At 42.6% G+C, this 12,599-nt stretch overlaps 1 protein-coding gene across 1 annotated transcript in view; it reads left to right on the forward strand.

Moving 5' to 3' along the window:
- The first annotated feature begins 3,854 nt into the window (after nt 1–3,854).
- The window catches only part of RBBP8NL (RBBP8 N-terminal like), a 155,812-nt gene continuing 147,067 nt past the window's right edge, over nt 3,855–12,599 (forward strand). Inside the window, exon 1 of the mRNA XM_086932847.1 lies at nt 3,855–3,966. The gene's annotated coding sequence lies outside the window, so the exon portion shown is untranslated. The remainder of the gene's footprint in view (nt 3,967–12,599) is intronic.

Consider the following 12,599-nt stretch of genomic DNA (forward strand, 5'->3'; position numbering starts at 1 on the left):
CCTTTTTTGTTGCTCTATACTCCAAGCAACAGGACTTGCTCTCTCTGCACCGGGGCGACTTTGTGACCAAGAGCGGGCCACTTAATATTCCAAAAAGGTGCTCAACAAGTGAAGTGCCACACACGACGTTTTCTTTACCATATTTTATTCAGGAAGCTGCAGCGAAATCAGCACAATTCATTCAGCCTCGTCATTTCAAGCCTCTTAGTGCCAAACGCGTTTCTGGAGTCTATCTCCCTTGCTCACTGGCAGGCATGTGGAAAGCAGGACCAGCTGCACTTCGTTTTTTTCACCAATTTCAAGTTTGTAGTCCCGCCCTACTCGGGGGCGTGCTTATGATTTGCATGATGGTATATGCAGTCCAGGTAAGTTAAAGCTATAGTAGCGGCAGCCGTCACTTTGTTTCCTACAGCAAATTACACGTGCCTTGAAAGATGCTGTTTAAGCTTCATACTTGTGCTTCCTGAAAAGGTGACGTCGTTCCTTTTTTGTTGCTCTATACTCCAAGCAACAGGACTTGCTCTCTCTGCACCCGGGCGACTTCGTGACCAAGAGCGGGCCACTTAATATTCCAAAAAGGTGCTCAACAAGTGAAGTGCCACACACGACGTTTTCTTTACCATATTTTATTCAGGAAGCTGCAGCGAAATCAGCACAATTCATTCAGCCTCGTCATTTCAAGCCTCTTAGTGCCATGCCTTGCTCACTGGCAGGCATGTGGAAAGCAGGACCAGCTGCACTTCGTTTTTTTCACCAATTTCAAGTTTGTAGTCCCACGTGTAATTTGCTGTAGGAAACAAAGGGACGGCTGCCGCTACTATAGCTTTAACTTACCTGGACTGCATATACCATCATGCAAATCATAAGCACGCCCCCGAGTAGGGCGGGACTACAAACTTGAAATTGGTGAAAAAAATGAAGTGCAGCTGGTCCTGCTTTCCACATGCCTGCCAGTGAGCAAGGGAGATAGACTCCCGAAACGCGTTTGGCACTAAGAGGCTTGAAATGACGAGGCTGAATGAATTGTGCTGATTTCGCTGCAGCTTCCTGAATAAAATATGGTAAAGAAAACGTCGTGTGTGGCACTTCACTTGTTGAGCACCTTTTTGGAATATATATATATATATATATATATATATATATATATTCACTGAAAAAACCATAGGTTTCACACCAGTTATAGTTAGGAATTAGCATTTAAAAAAACCTAAGAAATTCACTGAAAAAACCATAGGTTTCACACCAGTTATAGTTAGGAATTAGCATTTAAAAAACCTATTAAATTCACTGAAAAAAACATAGGTTTCACACACGTTAAAGTTACCTGGAAATTTTACTGACATAAAACCATTGAAATTCCCACGTTATAGTTAGTTGGACTCACTATAACTTGCGCGCCTGCAATGCACTGCTGATGACGTCACATATTACATCACTCATGACATGTCAGTGACATCACTCATGGCATCACTATATATATATTTGTATATAAGAAGCCCTGAAACCTACTAGGGCATTTTGTCCTATTTCTATGATATTATCGAATTTCCCTTCGTAAAACTTCCCTCAAGATAATGTTTACATTAACATCTGTGTTTAAAAAATTGCGACATTTGCACATTTCTGGAATGGCCAGAAGTGGAAACTCTCATGTGATTGTATGCACGCCGACACATTCAAAACAGTATGTTGTGCGGCGATTCATGCCGCAAAACGTCCAGCATGATGCTGATTAGCTGCTGATACAAAGACTGACAATGACAGGGGAATGGCTGAAAGATAAAGAGCAACAAAAACATACGCATGTATAAAAATTGCGATATTTGCACATTGTCTAAATGTGCTGCTATTCATAAATCAAGGTGTTTGTTAAAATGTTTTCAGATTTTTGGACGGAAAAGTGAAATCGGATTTGCAGGGCGATGTTTCGGTCGGTAATCAGCTCTTAGGATGTGTTTTTTTGCATCTTTGCTTCCTGACCGTTGCAGACTGTCTTGTTGTTACATTCATGATTCTGCCTTCCCAGCACTGAATTCACTTTTTTTCCCGCACCTCTGTACCCAAGGGCGGATCAGTGCTCTCCTCCCTTCAGAGTTCCCCCGGTTCTTTGCGCCCCGGGCCAGATGTCGCCTCTTTCATGTCTGAACGGCGCTGCGGCTTTGATCAGTCATCTCTAGTTTCTTGCCTGTCAATGCATGTTTCTCCCCGCGTGGTTGTAGTATTCACCGCTTGCACGATGCGTCCTCGCCAGACGCAGCTTTGTCAAAGGGTCGAATCCTTAAACATGACTCTTTCTTCGACTGTCCTCGTATCCAGTGAGGGTCGGACTGGCCTGGAGGGCAACCGGGCACTTCCAGTCGGGCCGGTCTGAAAGGTCACTGCGTGTCCCGGTTATTTGGCTACTCGTGGGCCTGTTTATGGTCGATTGGGCTGGTTTTTATTGCTAATTTACCAAATATTATAACAAACCTTGCCCGCAGCAAGCTCATATCCATGCAGTCTTCCATATTTTGCAAAACACTCTACAAGTACAAAACGGTCCCAATTTGCAACTGTGGACGACTGTTTTAGCTTTCTAATTCACCAGTGGGGGACACTTTTTTCTTTTTAGGGCCCGTGTCTATTTCCTGTCCAAGTCCGACCCTGTATCTACTTGTATTAACAACCAGTAACAATTCTCAGATCTACAAAAAGCAACGCCCCAGAAGCCACAACGCACTGGTTTCCGGGTGAGCAAAAAGTTAGCCTTCGGTTGCAAAGTGGAAGTCTAGGAATGCACCCAAAATCATTTCAATCACTGCACCAACCAGACAGCAACTTACCAAGAGCTGGGTCTGCTCAGACCTCCTGGTACCAGAGGCTGAGGAGCCAGGAAGAAGAATGGTCACTAAAGGGGAGGGGGGGGGGGGCATTGCTGGACCCTTCAAGCCAGAAATGCCATCTCCATCAACTTTCAGCTACAGAAAAAAATCAGAATGTAACCATGTCCCTTTGTCCTCTACAACTTCTCAATAAGACTTTCAATTAATTGATATGACAGCATACATGTTAAGAGCGGTGGCCTTTTGTATCCATCACTCTTTTTGTGACACCACTGGTAGTAGGGTGTGTGATATTGATTAGCGCCACGTCGCTTTTCTGTTACTAACTGCATTTCTTCATTACCCACGTAAATTTGTTGTTATGTGAGATGTGCAATAATATTATCCACTACTACAGCTACACATACATTTAAATGAGTTAAATCCTGCTGTACCTATTGTGTATACACTTCTCTACGTATGTTCTTTATGTGTACTGTCACATACTCAAGCTCTCTTAAGTTGCTTTTAGCCGCATGGAGTACTATGCAAGAGAAATTCAAAGCATGAGTGATTGCAGGCAAGGTAAGGGTGTAGGCTGCAGTGATTGTCTCCACGGTGCAATGCAATACTGCCATTTGTAGGTTGTTGTCCTCAAGGAGTTCACAGGTCAACTTCCAAAATCAACCTTCTGAGCCTGTAGGGCAGCTTTCTCCAAGCTTGGTGGTGCTTGCAAGGACAGAGCATAAAAAAAGATCACATTCTTTGGTGTGGGCTCCAGATCTGCCCATGCCACTGAGGTTCAACCCTTCCTTCCCTGAATCTGTGTCCGCGTACAGAGGAACTAGGGCCTGGCGCCAAGCAAGGGCCTCTCCCCGTGATAGAGCCATACCTGTTCCACCGCTCCGAGCTGCCTGGTGCAACCGGTTCGACAACTTGCAATATGGTTCACCTTGTTTCTGCTTCTGGGCTGGAGGAACAGAAACTGGAATGGCCGGTTCGGCGAAGAAAAAGAGAAAAAAAATATTCAGATATTGCTCACTGCTTGTACAAGTTCACTCGCCGCTCACTCACCCTATTCCCAAGTGCGCGTTGAGGGCTTCTTCCAGCCGCCCAGCGTTAACCTTGAAGACTAGACGTCAACAGGAGAAGGCAGACTTCATAGGTGAGTACCACCGATGTGTTTATTAATCCAGAGATAATGCCCAGATGATCTGAGGGTGGACACCTGTGCTAGCACAGTCACCGCAGCATGCAGCATGCAGCAAGCGCGAGCATGCTCACCTAGTGAACCTCCTGCACACCAGGGCATTCTCATAAATGTTCTACAAGTCTTTATTTAAATTGAGATCTCAAATAAAATCCCAGTGTACTGTAGGGTCTTGGTTAAATTGTGTTGTGATGATAAAGATGAGATTTGTTTTTTGTGGTTAAGCTCAAATCTGTTCCATTGGTTGCTTAGTAATGCTCCAGTGATTACATTCAGTTTGCCCGGTGATCAAATTGAGCTGTGGTCCAGTGGTTAAATTAAGGTGTGATTCAGTGGTTATGTTAGATTGTGAACTAGTGATTAAGTAAATTTAGATGTGGTCCAAAAGTTAGTTTGAGCTGTGGTGAAGTGTTTAAATGTAGTTGTACCCTGAATTGTAGCATGTCCTTTATTGGGAAGATTGATTAGTGGTCTAGTGTTTAAAGTGAGTTCTTGTCTAAGGGTTGAGTTGAGATGTAGCCTAGAGGTTAAGTTGAGTTTTGACCAATGCTGAGGCTGAGTTATGATCTTGTAGTTAAGCAGAGGTGCTTTGAGATATGTTCTAGTGGTGAAGTTGAGGTATGATCTTGAGATTATGGTGACCCGATTGACATGAAGTCTATGAGTGAGGTTGTTGACCATGGAACCTAGAGACATTAAACTTGTCAACGCACCTCTGCTTTACCACTCGATATTGCGTTGTTGTACCCTTAGAGGATCGCACTGGTGCATTGTCGGACAGAAGAATTTTGAGGGCAGGTGTTGGGGTTTTGCGTCTATTAAGCGGCTACTGCTGGGTGTTGTACACCCTCAGGGTTGGCCGTGGTGAAACAAAGTAAGTTCTATCAGGCAAAAGTCATAAAGGAACTTCTGTAGTATACTTACAGGTTACAGATTTATCCATAATCACAAAGACAAGGAGGAGTTAGCACAACCCTGTGGCTGCAACACCTTCCGCCCAAAAGCATCTGCAGGATACAAAGACCATTCACTCTCAGCACATTTTGTATCATGACATAACCGTTCACTTGCACATCAAATTGTGGTATAACACATCCCTCCTGACAGTCACACCTATATTAGAGGAACTACACTACCAATAAACTAATTACTACGCACTTTCTTCCTTCACAGCGAATCGCATCTTAAATAACAAGCATTGGCAAAACCACTGAGTCTGATTTGCATTTTGAGTCCTGACTAATACATTAAAAAAGCATACAACAGTTAGCAAAAATGAATAAGGATTGCTTTTTGTTTATAATGCATTTGTGAGATAAAGGATTCAATGTGCGATGATTGAGTATGCGTTTAAGATGTAAAATAGTTTCTCATGCGTTGCAAGACATGCCCTTCTTAGAAGGAGGAAAGATACACCAAGTTCTGTCAATCAAGACCCAAAAGCTACCCAAAGATAGAAACCTATATAAATGGATTATCCACACGCAATTTAAACACAACTACTGCACACATCAAGTCCATACATCAATAGGGTTCATGACAAAATGTTGTGAATCTGCAGTAAACCATACAGGGGACTGTTAAAACACACCCTATATCCCTCACCTTGTCTAGTGTTTCATTTGTGAAAGATATAAGTGCAAGGATTGAAGTATTTTTGTGTGGGTGTGACACAAGTACGGCTGAATGTTGGGGTTCCGAATTACCAAGACCAACTCGCCTTGATTTCACCTCACATCTATTTCTTTCATCACCCTACGCATTTAGGTCCGATGTGCATTTTTGTTTTCCACATTATATTTCTTTGGAGAAATGCGTTGATACATAGGAGCCTTTACCTCTATCTCACTCTATCTGGTTCCTTTTCTTCCCTGACTTATCCTCTTTCCCGTCTTTCTTTTGCCTTTTCTCCCATTCGCTCTCTTGCTCCGAGTCGAACTTTGATGATCAAGGATATATCCTGTCCCTACAAGGATATATCAAAATAAGCCACTACAGAGGGCTTTACCAACAAGATAGAGACTGTGTAAATGTGTGCTTGGAGCCCTACGGAGCCCGGCACATTTTAATTGAAGAACATACATTTCTGACCAACCCTTGGAATTAAAAAGGATTTTTAACAAGAGAGACCGCTAAATACTTTGTGTCTTGCAGAAGGTGGTTTACATCAAGAGAAATACCACTGAAACGCGTCGACGCCTTTGGGTTGTTATACATGGTTTAAGTCCAATAGAGGATAAGGGTTATGGACATTTTAACAAATAATAGAATGAATGCCATGTGAAACAACCAAAATGGGATGTAATTAATAGTTTGCACTTTCACTTTTTTGTGTCTCTCAAATTTATATGTATATTATTTTGTGTTTTTAATGTATTACGAATTGATCCATGATTCTATTGCCTTTATGGAATCTGGTTTCATGAAATTATTTTAATAATAACCCTTTTTTTAAACACATTTCCCTGCATTATCACATGTGAATCTTGTAATTGTCCAGTAAGGTCCCGGCATTTTGATTGAATGTGGATAGGTGGTTATTGTGTTGAATATAAGGAGTTAGAGAACATTAGTAATTGCTGTGACTTTTCAGATTGTCCCAAGAGATCTTTTGCACTTTTTGCCAACAAATGAGAGCCAGTGCCAACCACCAGCAACCACAGGCAGAAAGTAAGCACTGTCTTGTCACACATAGCAGCCTTTAATTGACCCCAGTAGTCCACTTTTCATTGGGACCCATCCCTGGTTCACACTTTGATATCTCCAAGATGGCTGCATGGCTGGCATTCCTCTTGCCCTTCTCAAAACTTCCTTGTAGGGGGTTCGACTCGCACCTGAATAAGATCTTCTCACCATCAACGCAATTAAATGATCTCCAGCAGTAAGTTTGCTATATAAATTATCTTTATAACACTTACAGGTTACAGAGAGGTTAATATTCATAGACCCTGCAGAAGCTAACTCCCCAGACTGCCCCTCCCCAGAAGGTATAGAAACATATCTTGCCAGTCTGTCTATGCCCCAGCAGATATGGGCACAGTTCTATCCAGAATGTCCATCAACCTGCATTTATGGACATAGTTCACCTCTATTGCTAGAACAACACACCTTGATACATGCGGAACAGTTTTACTAATATTATGAGGCAAATAAAGCTTCTTTATCCTACATCAACCGTCTTCTCTTACCTCCAAGCTTAAGATCTCTGGAGGCCTCTGTAACACCTGCAGCACATCTGCTGCCTGTTGGAGCATCCCTCTGGCCAGGAAGGCTTCGGAACTCCCTTTCACAGACTCCTAGACTTGCATCAAGACCTTTTAGGTTTTATTAAAAACATGAAGACCTTTTAGCTTGCTCAATTGGGTTCCCAAATCTATTGTTTTTGTTTATTTGTCATTTTTTATTCAGCTGTGATTATTGTAATTGTTGTTCAATACTTCCTTGGTATAGTACCAGAATATAGTTGCCAGAATATTGCCTGTACGTAAATATTGTGTCCTAAATAAAGTTTACCAAAAATATCACCCTATTTGAGTTAATAACAGAAAATCTACACCTAGTGGAATAATGTTTTTGTTATGTATGGCTCTCATAGAAAGCCACTACAGTTTATTTCAGTTTACAAATGGCATAACTCACTGCTAAGACGTAGAAACAGTTGATGACAAAATTAGTTGCCCACTGTTGCTCCGTCATTAAGGCCTTTCAGGACAGGCTGAAAGGGTCTCTGAGAGCCTGTCAGCGAAGCGCTGCATGTCTGCTTTGACTGAAAGCAAAAAGCACAACTGCAGGAGGGGGAAGGAAGATAGAAAGTTGGTGGAGGTAGGCAATGGATAGCAAGTACTTAAAAAAATTGTTATCTTTGGGACAGGGGCACATAACAGAGCCCTTGTTATGTATGGCTCCTCCATTATTCAATGAAAACCCAAATCACATCTATAACCTCGACCTGCCATCACCAACTTAGGAAAATTACGAAAATCAGCAGGTTGCTCACGTGAAAAGCACAAATACAGGCTGTTCTTGCCATGGTGATCTCCCACTTAGACTATGCTAATTCACTTTTTTGGGCATAACACTGTAGCTCATTAAGAGACTGCAGTTGGTTCAAAATAAGGCAGCTAGGCTGGTCTTTCAGCAACCCAGGTGGGAACATGTCTCCGCTTATGAGGAAGTTGCATTGGCTACCCATTCTACAACGCTCTGCTTTCAAAGAGGGCTGCTTGATTTTTAAATCCCTACATGGCCCTATCCCCAAATTCATGTCCAACCTCATTCAAAGGCCCATACCCGTGCGCAACTTGAGCTCGTCTCACATGAACCTGCTAACCATACACGCCTATAAGTGGAAGCGAAAAGGTGGTTGTAGATTTGCAGTGTTGGCTCCTGGCTTCTGGAACTCCCTGCCTCCCGCTCCTACATAGCAACTGAAGGCAGGAGCAGATGGTTGTGGGACCAGACATAACATACTATTCTAGAAGGATAAAAAGTGAATTACTGGGGTGTTTTTCACCTCAAAGTTCTGAGTGACATCATAGACGACTCAAGCTCTTATTGTCTATTTGATGTCACTCAGAAACCCTCGGTGAAAAACATCCCGTAGTTCATAGTTACCCATCTATAATTCTATATGAAAATAACATTTAAGATACAATATTCATGTCAGGCTATACTTCTGTTGACTATATTCTGAAGTATTACAACTCCTCGGTTACGGTAAGGTTCATTCTATATAAGAGTATTAGTATATATATATATAGTATATACAGTTAGGAATCCTAACTTTACTACTCCTAAATGCCTTTTGTGAATACCGAAAGTCATAAAGTTAGGATTTTGTCTCAGGTTAACTTTGTGAATAGGGCCTGGGGTCTCTAGTTGGCAGTGGTTTGCACCTTGTCCAAGTAGGGACCCTCACTCGAGCCAGGGTAAGGGAATCACACAGCTAAGATAACCCCTGCTCACCCTCTTGGTGTCAGGCTTATTTCTGAGGCAATGTGTAAAGCATTTGCACATCCACGCACAGTAACACAGTGAAAACACTATGAAATGAGTCCATACAAGCTGCACTCAATTTAGAAAAACAGCCAATATTTATCTGAATAATACAATACCAAAACAACAACAATCCAACATACACAATTATAGATATCATGTAATCTATAGAAATTGACGGATGCGTCGCTTGAAGCAGAAGTACCTGGGATGCGTCAAAATTCAAAGATGAAAACAGGCTTAGGGGAGATGAGGTGCCGGAAAAACAAAGTGATGCGTTGGTTCCTTTCTCCCAGGGGACGTGATGCATTGGTTCCTTACTGCTAGGGGAGGGGATGCTCCAGTTCCTTACTGTCAAAGGGAGGTGATGCGTCAGTTCCTTACTGGAAGGGGATATGTTGCCTCGTTCTCCAGAGTCCAGACATGTGGCCTGGTTCCTTACTGCTGGGCAACGTCAATGTCAAGGGACGATGTGTTGAAATTCCAGATGCGCTGAATCGATTCCATAGTCATGGAAGCATGCGCTGCGCCAGAGTTGGAGAGGTGCGTCACATACTTCGGTGATGCAGTCCTCAGAACTCCAGCTGCAGCAGTTCTTCAGAAGCGCTGCAATGGAAAGTTGGGTCCTGCGTTGAAAACTATGGTTGATGCGCAGATCGGGAACCACGCTCCGGTGCTGGCAGCGGGGATGCGTCAAAGTGTGTAGCAATGCGTCGAAAAAAGCAGGTGCTGGGAATCAATGCATAGATTTTCTTCTGCAGTTCACCATATTCTACTTCCAAGGACTCAGGAGCTGGATTTGGCACAACTTGGCAAGTCAGGACTCTCAGCAGAAGAGCCCATGCATTGGTAGGTGAAGTCTTTGATGGCCCTGAGACTTGTTAACAGGAGGCAAGGAGACACAGGCCATTGGAGAACCTTTGAAAGCAGGATACAGAAAGCAAAGTCCAGTCCTTTCACTCCCAGGACAGAAGTAGCAAACAGCAGGCAGAGTGGCAGTTTCCTCCTACAGCATCCAGCTCTTCTTCTTGGCAGGATATCTTCACTCCAGAAGTGTTCTGATTTTAGGGTGTCAAAGGCCCAATACATATAACCCTTTCTGCCTTTGAAGTAGGCAAGCTTCAAAAGAAAGTCTTTGTAGAGTGCAAGACCCTGCCTTTCCATGGCCTGGCTGGCAACAGCATTATATGAGGACAGGCACAGCCCCATTCAGGTGTCAGTGGGAACTCCTCCCAGGACTCTAGCTCAGGAAGGCCCATCGACCTGGTGATGGTCCATCAGGATATGCAGGGCGCACCTGAGCTTCCTTTGTGTGGCTGTCTAGAGTGAATAAACAAGAGCCCATCCCAGACGTGGAATCTACAGACAGGCTGAGGCACCGAATGGTTAAGCAAGTAAATGCCCACTTTCTAAAAGTTGCATTTTCCAGAACACAATTTAGAAACCAATTTCACCAGAAGATGCATTTTTAAATTGTGAGTTCAAAGACCCCAAACTCCAAATCTCTATCTGCTCGTAATGGGAAATTACACTTAAATGATATTTCAAGGCAAACCCGATGTTACCATATAGGCGAGATAGGCCTTGCAATAGTGAAAAACGAAATTAGCAGTATTTCACTATTAGGACACGTAAAACCCACTGATACATGTCCACTCTTTCAAATACAAGACACCCTGCCCTGGGGCTGCCTTGGGCCTGTCTTAGGAGTGACTTATATGTAGTCAAAGTGAAGGTTTGGACCTGGCAAGTGAATGCACTTGCCAGGTCGAAATGACAGTTCAAAACTGCACACAGACACTGCGTGCAGGTCTGAGACATGATTGCAGGCTACTTACGTGGATGGCAAAATCAGTGCTGCAGGCCTGCTAGTAGCATTTGATTTACAGGCCCTGGGCACACCTTGTGCACTTTACTAGGGACTTATTAGTAAATCAAATATGGCAATCAAAGATAAACAAATCACCAATACATGTTACAGAAGGAGTTCTTGCGCTTTAGCACTGGTCAGCAGTGGTAAAGTGTCCAGCGCTCTAAAACCAGCAAAAACCAAAACAGAAAAATACAGAAGGAAGGCAACAAGTTTGGAGATAACCCTGTAAAAAGGACCTGGTCCAACAAAGTGTAACCCATTTCTATGAGATTTATTCATCATAGGACACTATGGTTGCATTTAATAGAAGCCACAATTTGCATGGGGTAGATACATTTACTGTGGGAACATCTCCTGTTATTTTTCCATAAAACTCTTTATGCTATTATTAGTTCTAGTAGTGTGAAGGCCCCAGGGCCTGACAGGGTGCCTGTTGACTTTTTAAAAACCAATCTGGAGTTATGGATAACATTACTGACCAATATTTCAAAGATATTTTTTGCCGCTGTTCCCATATTGAACCACGTTCGAATCTGTCTGAATTAGACGTCATTACAGTGGGACGTGGCCTTGCTGGTTACTTTTTGTCTAGATATATACAGTACAATGCTCTTATTACAATACCTCATTGGACGGGGAACTGCTCTCAGGAAGAACCCCCCACTTTTTTCAACAAGTATTTGGAGGGACTTGACCCCATGCTATTTTAGTGCCCTGAAGAAGTCCTGTATAAGGACGAAACGCGTTGGCTGTTCGTTGCGTTGAACATTGTGTTTTATCCTGAATGGAAATTAAAGAAAATAAAGAAAGAAAAAGAAAATATTGAAGACTTCTCTGTTTCTGGATATGGACAATTGACTTGTTTGTGTTGATAAAGTGATTTTGGGTGGTGCACCTTTGCTTCTTTTGTAAATTGTTAAGTCCCGGCTGGGAAGTAGAACTGTGATGGTGGTACAAAACAGTGGGCACACAGCTCCCACGCAATATAGTGGGGACATCATCAATAGAGTAGAAAAATCGGGTAAGGTGCTGTCAGCTAGGAGGCTCCACTGTCAGTTTCTTATTGCTTACTTATTAGGATATGACCTATTGTATTGTGGCATAGAATTTGGACACAATTGGAGACAGCCCTAAATAGGCTAATAATTACTGATTGTCACTTTCAGGACTGTGTCTATATCTAACCATTAATTCTGCTCAGGGCAAATGGAAACATTGTAATGGTGTTGCCTTCTACATCGATACCTATGTTGATGGTATTAAATTGATGTGCCCTACATCAAATGCCAATTCTCCGAAATACATGAATCTACTTTTAACTTTTATCAGATATGCGTGGGAAGAGCATAAAGAGTTGATTGATCAAATCAATAAGCTGATGGCGGACATCAACGCTGAATCAGATCAACAATGACTGATAAGTACACTGAAACTAGTCGATGAGTGTATTTAGATATATGAAAAGAAGGTAATGAAAAGGAAACTGTACAAATTTCAGCACAATCAGAATGATTATGAGTCAGGACGCATTCTGACATTCACGAAAAAGTTTGATAAAGTTAGAAGCGAGTCAGCTAGCATTAACGCTACAATCGTTGGATAAAAGGTAGGGAATTATAGAACTGATGTCAGTTCTGACCTAGATCATGCGCGCATGCCCTGTTACAGAGGGAGACAATTTATTTTTTTGAGGAGTATTGGCTCCTAAAACAAAACAATG

Source organism: Lissotriton vulgaris, chromosome 7 (assembly GCF_964263255.1).
Source record: "Lissotriton vulgaris chromosome 7, aLisVul1.2, whole genome shotgun sequence".
Lineage (NCBI taxonomy): Eukaryota > Metazoa > Chordata > Amphibia > Caudata > Salamandridae > Lissotriton > Lissotriton vulgaris.